Below are 17200 nucleotides of genomic sequence, written 5' to 3'. Positions count from 1 at the left end.
CAAGAAGAGCCATGTGTTTCTAAATGGGATTGGATGGGAAATCGAAGCAGGGCTTCTCTGTTTATCAGCTCCTATGCCTGGCAAATTGGTGACAGCAGCACCAACGAACCAACCTCCTCAACAACCTTCCACCGCCCCCTCCTTCCCCCATCTCCACTCACCTACCCCCCAGAGCAGCTGGATCTGTTGTTTATTTGTATTACTGATGTCAGGTGAGGGGCAGGACACGGGAGCTGCCTAATGTGAACCCCCTCCCCCGACACACCACCTCCACCTTCACTCATTCCCTCCACTGCCCTCTCCTCTGCTAACCAGAGCCACAGGCCACAAGCCACAGGCCACAGGCCTCCCAGACCTGTCACCGCCGCAGGTGTTACACCTTAACCCACCAGGAAGACGGGGGAGAGACCATACACACTACTGTACTTAGAGGAGACATTATACATCACTACTTAGACTGCAACACCGCAGATTGGACTGGGGTGTATGATCTAAAACATGTTCAGTCTCAATGTTCATGCACTGTCTTTTCAATTCTGCCTGCGTGTGTGTGTGTGTGTGTGTGTGTGTGTGTGTGTGTGTGTGTGTGTGTGTGTGTGTGTGTGTGTGTGTGTGTGTGTGTGTGTGTGTGTGTGTGTGTGTGTGTGTGTGTGTGTGTGTTTTGTATGTGTGTGTGTGCTCCCTCCCTCTACCGGCTCATTGCAAGCTCACTGGACTATACTGACTCCAAAACACACACACACACACATTACATATGCTCCCACAGACAAAACACACACATGCATATTGATTGATGCTACATACACACACACTCAGACATACTTTCACACTCTTTCAAACTCTTCACATACACTGCTGCTACTCTGTTTACTATCTATACTGATTGCATAGTCACTTTTACCCCTACCTATATGTACATATTACCTCAACAACTTCATACCCCTGCACACTGACTCAGTACCAATACTCCTTGTATATACAGTGGGGGGGGAAAGTATTTGATCCCCTGCTGATTTTGTACATTTGCCCACTGACAAAGAAATGATCAGTCTATAATTTTAATGGTAGGTTTATTTGAACAATGAGAGACAGAATAACAACAAAAAAATCCAGAAAAACACATGTCAAAAATGTTATAAAATGATTTCCATTTTAATGAGGGAAATAAGTATTTGACCCCTCTGCAAAACATGACTTAGTACTTGGTGGCAAAACCCTTGTTGGCAATCACAGAGGTCAGACGTTTCTTGTAGTTGGCCACCACGTTTGCACATATCTCAGGAGGGATTTTGTCCCACTCCTCTATGCAGACCTTCTCCAAGTCATTAAGGTTTCGAGGCTGACGTTTGGCAACTCGAACCTTCAGCTCCCTCCACCGATTTTCTATGGGATTAAGGTCTGGAGACTGGCTAGGCCACTCCAGGACCTTAATGTGCTTCTTCTTGAGCTACTCCTTTGTTGCCTTGGCCGTGTGTTTTGGGTCACTGTCATGCTGGAATAACCATCCACGACCAATTTTCAATGCCCTGGCTGAGGGAAGGAGGTTCTCACCCAAGATTTGACAGTAGATGGCCCCGTCAAATGATGCGGTGAAGTTGTCCTGTCCCCTTAGCAGAAAAACACCCCCAAAGCATAATGTTTCCACCTCCATGTTTGACGGTGGAGATGGTGTTCTTGGGGTCATAGGCAGCATTCCTCCTCCTCCAAACACGGCAAGTTGAGTTGATGCCAAAGAGCTCAATTTTGGTCTCATCTGACAACAACACTTTCACCCAGTTGTCGTCTGAATCATTCAGATGTTCATTGGCAAATTTCAGACGGGCATGTATATGTATTCTTGAGCAGGGGGACCTTGCAGGCGTTGCAGGATTTCAGTCCTTCACGGCGTAGTGTGTTACCAATTGTTTTCTTGGTGACAATGGTCCCAGCTGCCTTGAGATCATTGACAAGATCCTCCCGTGTAGTTCTGGGCTGATTCCTCACCGTTCTCATGATCATTGCAACCCCACGAGGTAAGATCTTGCATGGAGCCCCAGGCCGAGGAATATTGACAGTTCTTTTGTGTTTCTTCCATTTGCGAATAATCGCACCAAATGTTGTCACCTTCTCACCAAGCTGCTTGGCGATGGTCTTGTAGCCCATTCCAGCCTTGTGTAGGTCTACAATCTTGTCCCTGACACCCTTGGAGCGCTCTTTGGTCTTGGCCATGGTGGAGAGTTTGGAATCTGATTGATTGATTGCTTCTGTGGACAGGTGTCTTTTATACAGGTAACAAGCTGAGATTAGGAGTACTCCCTTTAAGAGTGTGCTCCTAATCTCAGCTCGTTACCTGTATAAAGGACACCTGGGAGCCAGAAATCTTTCTGGTTGAGAGGGGGTCAATTCCCTCATTAAAATGCAAATCAATTTATAACATTTTTGACATGCGTTTTTCTGGATTTTTTGGTTGTTATTCTGTCTCTCACTATTCAAATAAACCTACCATTAAAATTATAGACTGATCCTTTCTTTATCAGTGGGCAAACATACAAAATGTTTTCCCCCACTGTAGTCTCATTATTGTTATTTTATTGTGTTACTATTACCTTTTCTTTTTTTTGCAAATATTTCTTACTTTTTAACTCGGCATTGTTGGGAATGGGCTCATAAGTAAGCATTTCACAGTCTACACCTGTTGTATTCGGTGCATGTGACAAATACAGTTAGATTTGATTTGTGACAGGCTTATGTGATTATGGGTAGTTTTGTGAGGCCCTCTGCCCTTGTCATGTGTTGTACAGGAGCCTCCTATTCACACCGCCCTCTCCTGTCTGATCTTATCAATGGGGAGAGAAAGAGAGCGGACGTGGGTTACAGCGTTGCATGGCCTAACTAACTGAACACACAACCCATCGCCAATGTAGCTAACTGCTTACAATGATGCCATTTAATAGGGTATTGATTCTGCCTGTACAGGGTCAATCATGGGATCAATAGTGTGTGTGCTGGATGGGGAGAGGGGGAAAGGGGGAGGGGGGGTATCAGGTCTCCTGCTGTGTTCGTTCTACCCCTGTCCTTCTTTGTGTGGACCAAGGTGTCCAGTGAGGAGTGAAGGGGTGAACTCAACACCCCCTTGTTAGGGGAATCACATGCCTCTGTCTAGCCAGATCGGAGCGGAGGGCAAGGTGTCCACTAAGAGTCTATAATATGGTAGGGAGACAGTAGCTGTTTGATTACAGATAGGCTATGTTGTTTGTGTGACAGGAGAATTCCATTGATATTGATGTGTGTTGGGAGCCTGGTTGTGTGTGATCTGTGATGTATGTAGTATGATGTTGATTGACCCAGATATTCTAACTTCTGGCAGCAGAACATGGAGCCAAATAACACAATGCAACACCACTGGGATCATTCTCACACACACACACACACACACACACACACACACACACACACACACACACACACACACACACACACACACACACACGCACACGCACACGCACACGCACACGCACACGCACACACACACACACACACACGTTTCTGAGATCAGGACCCTGTAGAGGTCGTGCCTCATGACAGAGTGATCTCATTTAGAATTCCTTAAGAGATGTCAATTGTGCATATTTCTAAAGCGTATTTGTAAATAGATCCTTTGTAAATAGCTCCTCTCTTGGCAATCAAGAGGCTGCTCTCTGCACAGCAGCATTAAAAATTGATCCCTAGCAGAGCCGGGGTGAAGCGCTAACATCGCTGCCAAATGACTGATTAAAAAGAAAAACCTTTAATCTTTGCTTAAAAGTGTCTACTGCCTTGGCATGCCTTCCACCAAGCTCTACCATCTTTCAGAGCTTGGGGGGTTGGGGGGAAAGGCAGGGGGTGCCGCGGGGTGAGGCAGGGGGGGTCGTCGAAGAGGAAACAGGGTCACACTCAGACGAGGACCCCGTCGTTGTAAATCTCGAAGTATAGTTCTAGCAGATCTAGGGTCAGTTTTTTCATACTTCCTTCACTCCACTTCTCACTCCTTGACTCCTTCCTTCACTAATTCAGTCCTTCACACTCAATCACGGTCTTTTGTTAAATGCACTTTAAATGAATTGCGATTTGATTTGACTTAGCCCCACCTTAAGCATTGGGAGGTTGAATACATACAACCAGCCATACGGTCAGGAGGTCAAGTGCAGTCCAGTTGACCTGGCTAGAGTGAAGTGGATTTCAGGTTGCTGCGCCAGAGAAGAAATACCAGGAATCTATGGATTTCGCTCTTAGCGACATTCTGTTCTTCCACCACAAAAGAGAGTTTGTCAATAAACCATGTGCTAATGACGTAATATGAAATAGGCTATCTTTATTGGAAGCCAATTGATGTGTTCAGTCGCTGTCTTAAGTTCTCTGCAACATATGAATAGACAGAGTAAAGAGAGAGTCTGAGGGAAAGAGAAGTAGAACGCTGCACATTATTCTAAGCTGAAAGTGAAGGAGAAAGAGTGAGTGCGAGCGAGCGAGAGAGTGAACGAGAGAGAGAGACACAGAGAGAGAGAGAGAGAGAGAGAGAGAGAGAGAGAGAGAGAGAGAGAGAGAGAGAGAGAGAGAGAGAGAGAGAGAGAGAGAGAGAGAGAGAGAGAGAGAGAGAGAGAGAGAGAGAGAGAGTCTTGTTTTGAAGGGGATTCTTGACAGTGCACAGCAGAGGCGACTGTGTGTTTTTGCTGGTATTTTAGAGAGCAGAGAGGGATATAGGGAATGTGCCCTCACAGAGACTGGAGTTGGCTTCAAAGTAAGTAGGTAAAGTAAGATACACACACTCCCTCTTTACTCAGCCAATATTACTCTCACTCACTCACTCACTCACTCACTCACACACACACACACACACACACACACACACACACACACACACACACACACACACACACACACACACACACACAGACACACAGACACACACACACACAGACACACACACAGACACACACACACACACACACACACACACACACACACACACACACACACACACACACACACACACACACACACACACATACATACACACACACACAGTCTTTACTCAGACAATCTTACACTCACTCACGTATTCATACATTCACTCACTCAGTCACTCACTCACAGACACACAGACAGACAGACACACACTCACTCACTCATCCTTCCTTCTCTCACTTCTCACTCATCGACACATTCCTTCACCCATTCACCCATTCAACCCTTCAATCCCTTCATCACTTTTTATCCCCTCATTCCACTCATATTTTATATAGTCATTTCTGGGTCCTCACTTTATTCAGCACATCACCCCCCAAAAATCTAAAGAATGGAAAATATATCAATCTCCTTCACACACACACACACATACACACACACACACACACACACACACACACACACACACAGAGAGAGAGAGAGACATACACAGACACACACACACACACACAGAGAGAGAGACATACACAGACACACACACACACACACACCCTCCTCCCCATCGCCATGTCATCCAGGTGTTTACTGTCATTTCCAGGGTTTTGTCTAATCCTCTCACCACTCCGGAGGCTCCCCTCTCTGACATGTCACTGGCTTTACTCTCTCTCTCTCTCTCTCTCTCTCTTTCTATTTCGCTTTCTCTATCACACACAGACATACATATACACACATACACACACACGTTGACACAAATGTTTATTGGCGCACTCTCATGCAAACACACGCAAAATGAATCACACACCAATACATTTTCAGACTATTTTCCAGTCACATGCTGAGTTTACTGTAACAATTCATTAAAAAACTTGATTTACTGTAACTAATTGAGACAAATAAGATAGACAAAGAAAATGAATGAATACTAGAGAAACTAGAGTAGCACGAAGTGAAACCCACAGGACCAGAATGTATTTCTGCTCTACTTTCATTAAGCAGCCAGGTCACCCGTGATACATGTCAGGATTAGACGTCCATCCATGTCTGAGGACGTTGGGAGATGACGTGGAAACCGGCCACCAGGTTCAACAGTGAGTGCTGTTACCTTCAAGTAGGTTTCAGTTTTGCTAGGGTGATGGGGATGTTGGATGGGCGTGATCATCTTCTTCTGTTGCACACACACACACACACACACACACACACACACACACACACACACACACACACACACACACACACACACACACACACACACACACACACACACACACACACACACACACACACACACACACACACACACACACACACACACACACACACACACACACACACACACACACACACACACACACACACACACACACACACACACACACACACACACACACACACACACACACAGCATCTGCCTCTAGTGCCGAAGGTTGCATGTTCGAATACAGCAATAGAAAGTTGCTTTTCGCGATTTTTGTTTTAAGGCTATCCTAAACCTTAACCCTTACCTTAACCATTCAGAGTTAATACCTATCCCAAACCTTAACCATTTTGGAGATAATGCCTAAACTTAAGCCTAACCTTAAAAAGTTGGAGTTAAGACTGAAACTTAACCTTAAACACTTTGAAATGTTACATTTGGAACAACTTTAATATTTGACGTTTGAGAAACATGGATGAACGTCTAGTTCTGAAGTGAGACCATGAGAGCTTGTTGCATTAAGAAGTCTGTTTCCACTGAGTGTGTGTGTGTGTGTGTGTGTGTGTGTGTGTGTGTGTGTGTGTGTGTGTGTGTGTGTGTGTGTGTGTGTTTTGCATGAGAGCGATCGAGAAAGATATCTGCTTAATTACTTACACTCCAAATCCTACTTAATTGGCAGCACGTTTTTAAATGGGGTCAGATGTTGCAGGGCAGTTTTCTCCTACCCCTACTTCTACTTCACTGCATAGCATCTGATAATGGGTTCAGGTGAGCTCTATTGATCTGTCTGAGGCTTTAGACTGGGAACACCTCTGTGATAAACTTACACAGAACACCCAGCATTCCAACAACGACAGCCAGTCTATAGCTCTCCTTTCCCCATGGCTTGACTGGCTCCTGGCTCATTAGGTCCTGTGTAGCTCAGTTGGTAGAGCATGGCTAAGCACCAGGGTTGTGGGTTTGATTCTCACGGGGGACCAGTATGAAAAAAGTATTGAAATGTATGCAGTCGCGATGGATAAGATTGTTTACAAAAAAATGTCAATAAATGCAAGGTGACATTTGTTGAGTCACAACTCCATTGACACTGTGGCTGTGCAATGAGTGGGTATTACATTTAAGCCCCTTAATAAAGGCAATTAGAATTATACCACAGTGCTCACGAAGGTGACCTTATGGCAAGGCAAACTACCCCCACCTTCTTTCCCTCACTTTAACCAGACAGTGTGTGTGTGTGTGTGTGTGTGTGTGTGTGTGTGTGTGTGTGTGTGTGTGTGTGCGTGTGTGCGTGTGTGCGTGCGTGCGTGCGTGCGTGCGTGCGTGCGTCCGCCAGGTCCCTGTTAACCACGCTGAGGTTGGACTCCACACCCGTTCCCCGGCTGATTGGCTGGGCTCGTGGCCGTCTCGCTTGATGACCAGGGGAAACCAGGTGCCCTGAGACAGAAAAAGACAGAGGGAGAAAGAGAGGGAGAAAGAGAGGAAGAGAAAGAGAGGGAGAGAAAGAGAGGGAGAGAAAGAGAGGGAGAAAGAGAGGGAGAGAAAGAGAGGGAGAGAAAGAGAGGGAGAGAAAGAGAGGGAGAGAAAGAGAGGGAGAGAAAGAGAGGGAGAGAAAGAGAGGGAGAGAAAGAGAGGGAGAAAGAGAGGGAGAGAAAGAGAGGGAGAGAAAGAGAGGGAGAGAAAGAGAGGGAGAGAAAGAGAGGGAGAGAAAGAGAGGGAGAGAAAGAGAGGGAGAGATACAGGGGAAGAGAGAGGGAGACGGACCGTTACGTGATCCAGCGGTTGCCATGACGTGGGCCCCGTCTGAGATGGACGGGACAGGAAATGGCCACAGATCTCACAGTCTCCTGTCAGAATTAGATGTTCATCCATGTTTCTCAAACGTCAAATTTCAAATTAAATTTTTGCTGGTGGTGATGGTAGTGATGATGATGGTGGTGGTATTGGTAGTGATGATGATGGTGGTGGTGATGGTAGTGATGATGATGGTGGTGGTGATGGTGATGGTAGTGATGATGATGGTGGTGGTGATGGTGATGGTAGTGATGATGATGGTAGTGATGATGATGGTGGTGGTATTGGTAGTGATGATGATGGTGGTGGTATTGGTAGTGATGGTGATGGTAGTGATGATGATGGTGGTGGTGGTGGTGATGGTAGTGATGATGATGGTGGTGGTGATGGTGATGGTAGTGATGATGATGGTAGTGATGATGATGGTGGTGGTATTGGTAGTGATGATGATGGTGATGGTGATGGTAGTGGTGATGGTAGTGATGATGATGGTGGTGGTGATGGTGGTGGTGATGGTAGTGATGATGATGGTGGTGGTGATGGTGGTGGTGGTGATGGTAGTGATGATGATGGTGGTGGTGATAGTAGTGATGATGATGATGATGGTGGTGATGTGATGGTAGTGATGATGGTGGTGGTGGGGATGGTGATGGTGGTGGTGGTGATGGTGATGGTGGTGATGGTAGTGGTGATGGTGGTGATGACGGTGGTGGTGACAGTGGCGATGATGGTGATGGTGATGGTAGTGATGATGATGGTGGTGGTGAAGGTGGTGGTGATGGTAGTGGTGATGGTGGTGATGGTAGTGGTGATGGTGGTGATGACGGTGGTTGTGGCAGTGGCAATGATGGTGGTGGTGATGGTGAAGGTGATGGTTTGGTGACGGTGGTGGTGATGGTGATGGTGAAGGTGGAGATGGTGTTGATGGTGGTGGTGATGGTGATGGTGGTAATGGTTGTTATGTTGAAGGTAGTGATGGTGAAGGTGGTAATGGTTGTTATGTTGAAGGTAGTGATGGTGGTGATGGTGAAGGTGGTAATGGTTGTTATGTTGAAGGTAGTGGTGATGGTGAAGGTGGTAATGGTTGTTATGTTGAAGGTTGTGGTGAAGGTGGTGGTGATGGTGTTGGTGACGGTGGTGGTGATGATGATGGTAGTAGTGATGGTGGTGGTGATGGTGAAGTTGGTAATGGTATTGATGTTTAAGGTGGTGGTGATGGTGAAGGTGGAGGTGGTGTTGATGGTGGTGGTGATGGTGGTAATGGTTGTTATGTTGAAGGTGAAGGTGGTGGTGATGGTGGTGATGGTGAAGGCAGTGGTGGTGGTGGTGAGGATGGTGGTGTTGGTGTGACGGTGGCGAAGATAGTGGTGGTAGTGGTGATGGTGGTGGTGATGGTGGTGGTGTACTGAACCCTAGAAGGAGAACCATGAACCATCCAGAAGAACACTGGTCCTTAAGCCCAGCCTGGTAATGCTCCCTGTCCAAGCCACACCCACTGCCACAGACCAGGATGTGGACCAGGACCAGGAGACCAGCAGGCTTCCTCACACCCAGGGGATAGGGCCATCTCTCCCATGCATGCCTACCTCCAGCCCAGAACTCCCTGCCCCTCTCCTCATCTTCCTCTGGTCTCTCCAGAGAGAACCACATCCACAGAAGGTCTGTCTACTACACTGATAGCTCCAGGAAAGAAGATGCGATGACCACCGAAGCCATCCTGTCAAACAGACATGGGGCCTTTCAGCAGAACTCAACTCTGTGGAATGGAGGCGGCAGCCATGTGTGGAATCCTCTGGGGTGAATCCAAGGTGAACAGCCACCTCAAGGGTCCAACGTGTTCCCAGGACCACAGTGCTGGATGAGTTTTTGTTTAAGTTCTCGTAAAACCAGCCAACGGATTTCCTAAAGGTTTGAATGCTTGTGGTGTTGAAGACGTAAAGATCTGATCCTTGTCTGAGATATTTCACTGTGAAGTGTCCTCTGTATTCTTTCATCTCAATCATTCCCATGTGTCTGCTACTATGCTCATCTGACTGTGAGAAACGGATGTGCTGCAGAGATAACACAATACAACATGTCCTTGCTTACTGAGGAACCGGATCATTACACAAAACAGTTTTTTTTTGGAATCCTCAGGAAATGTGATAACGTTTTGTTAAATTTCCTTCCTCCTTTTTCATGATGAGAGGTCCCCTTCAAAGTAGTGTCTACTGTATAGACAGTATAGACTGTGTTTATGGGTGTGTGTGCATGCCGACCTGTCTCTGTCTGTGTGAATGTGTGTCTAATGCTCCATGCGTAGCCTGCCAATCGATTCAAGTAGAGGCTTGTCGATTAAACAACCAGCACTGTGCTCCTTGCCCCACCCCAAAGCAGTCCCACCCTGTCCCCTCTCCCCACCTCATCTGCAGTCTATCAATAACCCCATCAACAGTCCTATTGATCCACCCCACCCACTCTTCCTCCCCCCGGGGGAATGGAACGGCGTCTGCGCAGGTTTCATTTTTGACAGATTTACAAAAAAGGTGAAGTTATTATTTAACTCTTCCGGCTGGGGCGTCCTCTCTGGTATAGCACCCTGAGAGAGGCATGAGTAACAGCCGACGTATAGAATCTGCCGGACTAGGATGATAGGCCCTGTTCATAACTCACTAGCTGAATGTCCAGTCAGTCAATCACTTGATCTGTAATCACAAATGCTGCCAGAAATTACATGAGTGATGAGCTGTAATAAAAGTGCTTACTTTTCCTGCTCTGTCTCTTAAGTGTTTTTGACAGACCCCCTCAGTCCCAGGAGGCCACGGCTGTGAAACAAAATCCCCATATAAACTGCCTCATTGTCTCGGCTAGTGTGTGTGTGTGTGTGTGTGTGTGTGTGTGTGTGTGTGTGTGTGTGTGTGTGTGTGTGTGTGTGTGTGTGTGTGTGTGTGTGTGTGTGTGTGTGTGTGTGTGTGTGTGTGTGTGTGTGTGCTTCTACATTATTCCTCTACTGTACTGTTTAACTCATACCTCTATAGAGAAAACTCTCTTGCTTGAATTGTCACTCTTTGAGACAAATGATCCACACTTCAGTGAAGAACATGACATTTCCAACTCCATCATGTAGCTACTATTTCTAAGAGCTACCGTGTGTGTGTGTGTGTGTGTGTGTGTGTGTGTGTGTGTGTGTGTGTGTGTGTGTGTGTGTGTGTGTGTGTGTGTGTGTGTGTGTGTGTGTGTGTGTGTGGGTGTATGGGTGTGTGTGTACTGTAATTAGATTATTAGTGTGAGCACTGTTTCCTCCAGACACATGCCTGTAAACAGACCCAGGTCCCTGTTAACCACGCTGAGGGTGGACTCCACATCCGTTCCCCGGCTGCTCGGCTGGGCTCATAGCTGCGTCGTTTGATGACCAGGGGAAACCAGGTGTCCTGAGACAGAAAAATACAGAGAAGGAGAAAGAGAGGAAGAGAAAGAGAGGGAGAGATAAAGAGGGAGAGAAAGAGAGGGAGAGAAAGAGAGGGAAAGATACAGGGGAAGAGAGAGGGAAACGGACCGTTACGTGATCCAGCGGTTGACATGACATGGGCCCCGTCTGAGATGGACGGGACAGGAAAAGGCCACGCGCAGAGTGGAATGAAAAGGAGGATGGCAGGTCGGTGGGGCTTTGTGGGGATGGAGGAGAGCTACCAGATTTCACAGTCTCCTGTCAGAATTAGATGTTCATCCATGTTTCTCAAATGTCAAATTTCAAGTGTTTAAGGTTAAGTTTAGACATTAACTCCATATTTTTGTTGGTGGTGATGGTAATGATGGTGATGGTGGTGGTGATGGTGAAGGTGGTGGTGATGGTAGTGGTGATGGTGGTGGTGACGGTGGTGGTGACGCTGGCAATGATGGTGGTGATGATGGTAGTAGTGATGGTGGTGGTAATGGTGAAGGTGGTGGTGATGATGGTGTTGATGTTGAAGGTGGTGGTGATGGTGAAGGTGGTAATGGGGTTGCTGTTGAAGGTGGTGGTGATGGTGAAAGTAGTGGTGGTGGTGATGATGGTGGTGATGGTGGTGGTGACAGTGGTGAAGGTAGTGGTGGTAGTGGTGTTGATGTTGAAGATGGTGGTGGTGATGGTGGTGGTGTTAGTGGTGATGGGGGTGAAGGTAGTGGTGGTAGTGGTGATGGTGTTTATGGTGGTGGTGTACTGAACCCCAGAAGGAAAGCCATCCAGAAGCACACTGTTCCTTAAGCCCAGCCTGGCAATGCTCCCTGTCTCAGCCTCACCCATTACCACAGACCAGGATGTGGAACAGGACCAGGAGACCAGCAGGCAGCCTCACACCCAGGGGATAAGGACCCCTCCTCTACTGTACTGTTTAACTCAAATCTCTATAGAGAAAACTCTCTTGCTTGAATTGTCACTCTTTGAGACAAATGATTCACACTTCAGTGAAGAACATGACATTTCCAACGCCGTCGTGTAACTACTACTTCTAAGAGCTACCGGTAAGGCCCCACTGGATCCCTCTCATATTTCCATATAACAGTGACATCCCAAAGTCTTCTACAGAGGGATCAAGACAGCTATTGATTTTTACTGTTGATCTGTTTTCCCTGCCTTCTATATGATGATGCTGATGGTGGTGATGTTGAAGGTGGTGGTGGTGGTGGTGATGGTGGTGACGGTGGTGAAGGTAGTGATGGTAGTGGTGATAGTGGTGGTGGTGGTGATGGTTGTGGTGGTGATGGTGGTGAAGGTAGTGGTGGTAGTGGTGGTGGTGGTGATGGTTGTGGTGGTGACGGTGCTGAAGATAGTGGTGGTAAAGATAGTGGTGGTAGTGGTGATAGTGGTGGTGGTGATGGTTGTGGTGGTGACAATGGTGAAGATAGTGGTGGTAGTGGTGATAGTGGTGGTGGTGATGGTGGTGACGGTGGTGAAGGTAGTGATGGTAGTGGTGGTGGTGATGGTTGTGGTGGTGACGGTGGTGATGGTTGTGGTGGTAGTGGTGATCGTGGTGGTGGTGATGGTTGTGGTGGTGACGATGGTGAAGATAGTGGTGGTAGTGGTGATAGTGGTGCTGGTGATGGTGGTGACGGTGGTGAAGGTAGTGGTGGTAGTGGTGATAGTGGTGGTGGTGATGGTTGTGGTGGTGACGGTGGTGAAGGTAGTGGTGGTAGTGGTGATAGTGGTGGTGGTGATGGTTGTGGTGGTGACGGTGGTGAAGGTAGTGGTGATGGTGGTGGTGGTGATGGTTGTGGTGGTGACGGTGGTGAAGATAGTGGTGGTAGTGGTGGTGGTGGTGGTGGTGGTGGTGGTGATGGTGATGGTGGTGGTGGGGATGGTGGTGGTGTACATTTCCAACTCCATCGTGTAACTACTTCTTCTAAGAGCTGCTGGTAAGGCCACACGGGATCCCTCTCATATTTCCACATAACAATGACATCCCAAAGTCTTCTACAGAAGGATCAAGACAAGTATTGATTTTTACCGTTGATGTGTTTTTCCTGCCTTCTATATGTTTTCTATTTGAACTGTAACATGGTTGTTACGTGCAGAATACCATTTATCCCATGAGTGTTAGACAATGTGTGCATCCCAGTCTTCTTTGCGGCAATAGAGGGAATAGATCTGGCCTGGCTTATGAAGATGGAGGTGGTGTTTCTAAGAGGTTGACACAAAACTTCAACAGCTCACAGCTCATTCATACAGTTCTGCTATGGCCAAAAAGCCATAGGATGTAATGGCACTGTAATGATTTGACCTTTTGCTCAGGGCTTCCAACCCAGTACGGCGAAGCAACAACCCTCCCCATATGAAAATAATATATATACTATGGTATAAATACTATAGTATTCACTGTAGTGTTTTTTCAGACTTTACTGTAGTAAAAGAAAACTGTAGTATTTCAGCTTTAGCAATTAAAATGTAGTATTGTAGTATACTGCAGTATTTACTGTATTGGTTTTGCAGGCTGTAGTATTTACTGTAGTGTTTTTGTAGACTGTGGTATACTTTTTATTATTTAATGTGGCAATTTTGCAGAAATTACAGTGGATTTTACTATAGTGTTTTTTTATATATATATTTTATATAGAAGTGGAGGCTTTCTCCTTGAGAAAACCTACTTGAGAAATACTAAAAGAGAACATGTTCCATAACCTGTTGACAAAAATATTATTTTTTAAATCTTTATTTAACTAGGCAAGACACTTAAGAAGAAATTCTTATTTTCAATGATGCCCTAGGAACAGTGGGTTAATTGCCTTGTTCAGGGGCAGAACTACAGATTTCTACCTTGTTGGCTCAGTGATTTGAACTTGCAACCTTTCCGTTACTAGTCCAATGCTCTATCCACTAGGCTACACTGCCACGATAGATAGGTAGATAGATAGATAGATAGATAGATAGATAGATAGATAGATAGATAGATAGATAGATAGATAGATAGATAGATAGATAGATAGATAGATAGATAGATAGATAGATAGATAGATAGATAGATAGATAGATAGATAGATAGATAGATAGATAGATAGATAGATAGATAGATAGATAGATAGATAGATAGATAGATAGATAGATAGATAGATAGATAGATAGATAGATAGATAGATAGATAGAGATTGGGATATATGGGAGGGGAATGGGCAGGGCATATGCAAATAAAATACTGTAGTATTTACTATCCTTTAAAAAAATGTACTGTTATTGCAGACATTACTGTAGTATTTACTACAGTTGATTTTTTTGTGGATAGTACTGTAGTATTCTACAGTATATTACAACATTCTATAGTAAATACTACACATTGATTTTTATTCATTTTTTAACCTTTATTTAATTAAGCAAGTCAGTTAAGAACAAATTCTTATTTTACAATGACGGTCCTACCCCGGCCAACCCCTCCCCTAACCCGGACAACGCTGAGTCAATTGTGCGTCGCCCTATGGGACTCCTGATCACAGCCGGTTGTAATACAGCCCGGGATCACACCAGGGTCTGAAGTGACGCCGCTAGCACTAAGATGCAGTGCCTTAGACCGCTGCGGCACTCGGGAGCCCTCACAAGATAATAAATGATCGAAGAATACTACATTATGTAGTTTAGTATTCGACCGTATACTACAGTCTACTACATCATTCTATAGTAAGTACTGTAGTATTCTATAGTACACTGTAGTATTTTTTTCATGTGAGTCTGTTGTTCCAGAACATCCATGGCATCATGAGGTGGGGTGGGACAGCTTTATTGATACGCCCTGACCTTAATAATTATACAATGGCCAGCTTGCACTATTGATCACCCCTATTGATAAAAAAAAAAACATATTTCACTGTAAAGGTCTGTTGATTTGACGCATTACGGCGTAAATCTCTCCGCACAAGCAGGCCAGCCATGCAGGGCCTCCCACTACTGAGTGATGGATGTGAACCAAACAAAGATAAATACTGTCTCGCATACAAACACCTATTCAGATGGTGCCACAGATGTCACTCTTTAGTAGCTGATAATATTCCTGCACAGCAGGAAATGCAAACTTGCAGGTAATGCTTCTAAGGTTGTAATTTCCACTTTAAATTTTCAGGTTTGATTTGCCCGAACGAAAAATGTATCAGCCCCTACAAATATGTCCATTAATTATAATCCACATAATAATTCACATTTCCTGTTGATTCAGGATTATTTTCGTGTTGTAACAAATTGGCTCAAATTAAGATCCTATATCTGTAGTAACAGAGTTAAAGACAAATAAAGAAATAATGATATCCATATCTCTATGCTATACTGTGGGAGTAAGCACATAGAGATGACAAGTGGGATCTCCTATCCAGCCGCTGGTATGATGTCATATATATGATGGTGTTTATGGGGCGTCGGTTTCATCTTATCACGATTTGTATTGTCAGTGGTGGTTGAATCTGTGTGGCGGTAATGGAGGCTGATGTGGCTCTAATGCCCCATGGTAAACGGGAATAGAGATGAATGTGACAGAACACAGAGAGAACCACTGTATATAAACTGCCTCTGGAGCTGATGTGTTCTGACGGGGAGGGAGGAAGGGAGTAGCCTAATGTGTCCTTTCTGGTATTCAAATGCCCAATCCCTCACAATCCATTCCTCCAAGACACTTTAATCCACCGTTGTCGTATTCAAGAGCAACATGAAGTATATCATGTTTTATTTTGGTGTTTAGTTTTTCCAATGTTTTATATGGTATCTGATTACTTAGGTGATCTATGACAATGGCTGCGCTATGACAGTAACAAAGGGGAAAGGAGGGTTTATGTAATACACACTGGTGTCTATGGTGTAGCACATTATCATCCTTCCATCTTCTCATGGAAAAATAAAACACGGCATTAGAAGGAAAACCAAATGTATTACAATTGGAGGGAAGGAAAATAGACCTTCAGGTTAGAATGTGGTGCAGGAGAAAATGTTTCCGCTTCGGAGCACAGTTCAAACACGTTTTCTTTTTCTTCTTTTTCTGGCTGAGCTCTGAACCACTTGGGGGCTGTTCCAAAAGGCCATGTTGCAGGCTGGTTTTCCCATTTAAGGGACAAAACGCTTGAAGCCTGGGTGTAGAGTAATAGACCAACTCAGCCTCAGCTGCCCCGATTGCAGCCGCTCCCGAAAGGCGAAACCACGTTTTGGCACTGCGCATAAAAGTCCTTTGGTGGGAGGTTGAAACAGAGAAATGTATTTTAATCAGTAGTGAATTGATGTACAACTTAAGATTACACCATAGACTAATCTGCTTGTGACTGAAAGGCACAGTTGATCTGGGTCCATTTCCTTAGATTCATTTTCCAAGCAAACCATGTCTTAATTTCTTTGGCAGAGAGCAGGGCCTGGGTCCTCTGAAGTCAGAATCTAGGACGTGAACACAGTACCACTACATAGTTGAAGTCGGAAGTTTACATACACTTTAGCCACCATTTTGCCACAACTTTGGGAGTATGCTTGGGGTCATTGTCCATTTGGATGACCCATTTGCGACCAAGCTTTAACTTCCTGACTGGTCTTGCTATGTTGCTTCAATATATCCACATCATTTTCGTTCCTCATGATGCCATCTATTTTGTGAAGTGTACCAGTCCCTCCTGGAGCAAAGCACCCCCACAACATGATGCTGCCACCACCACGCTTCACGGTTGGGATGGTGTTCTTCGGCTTGCAAGCAAGTGTACGTAAACTTCCATAAACTTCCGACTTCAACTGTACATTTACAATTACAGCTCATTTCAAACAGACTAGATAGTATGTGAGAGGATGTAAAGCAGGGAATAGAAAGTGTGTATCTATTCTTGATACAG

At 45.4% G+C, this 17200-nt stretch overlaps 1 non-coding gene across 1 annotated transcript; it reads right to left on the bottom strand.

Annotated features, from left to right (window-relative positions):
- Positions 1-13981: 13981 nt before the first annotated feature.
- Positions 13982-14038, bottom strand: LOC123730460 (U7 small nuclear RNA). The gene has a single exon (XR_006761904.1). It is a non-coding gene; the product is annotated as a U7 small nuclear RNA (small nuclear RNA).
- Between the last annotated feature and the right edge of the window lie 3162 nt (positions 14039-17200).

The sequence above is a fragment of the Salmo salar genome, chromosome ssa24 (genome assembly GCF_905237065.1).
Source record: "Salmo salar chromosome ssa24, Ssal_v3.1, whole genome shotgun sequence".
Lineage (NCBI taxonomy): Eukaryota > Metazoa > Chordata > Actinopteri > Salmoniformes > Salmonidae > Salmo > Salmo salar.
This window is presented reverse-complemented; position numbering and strand designations above follow the sequence as displayed.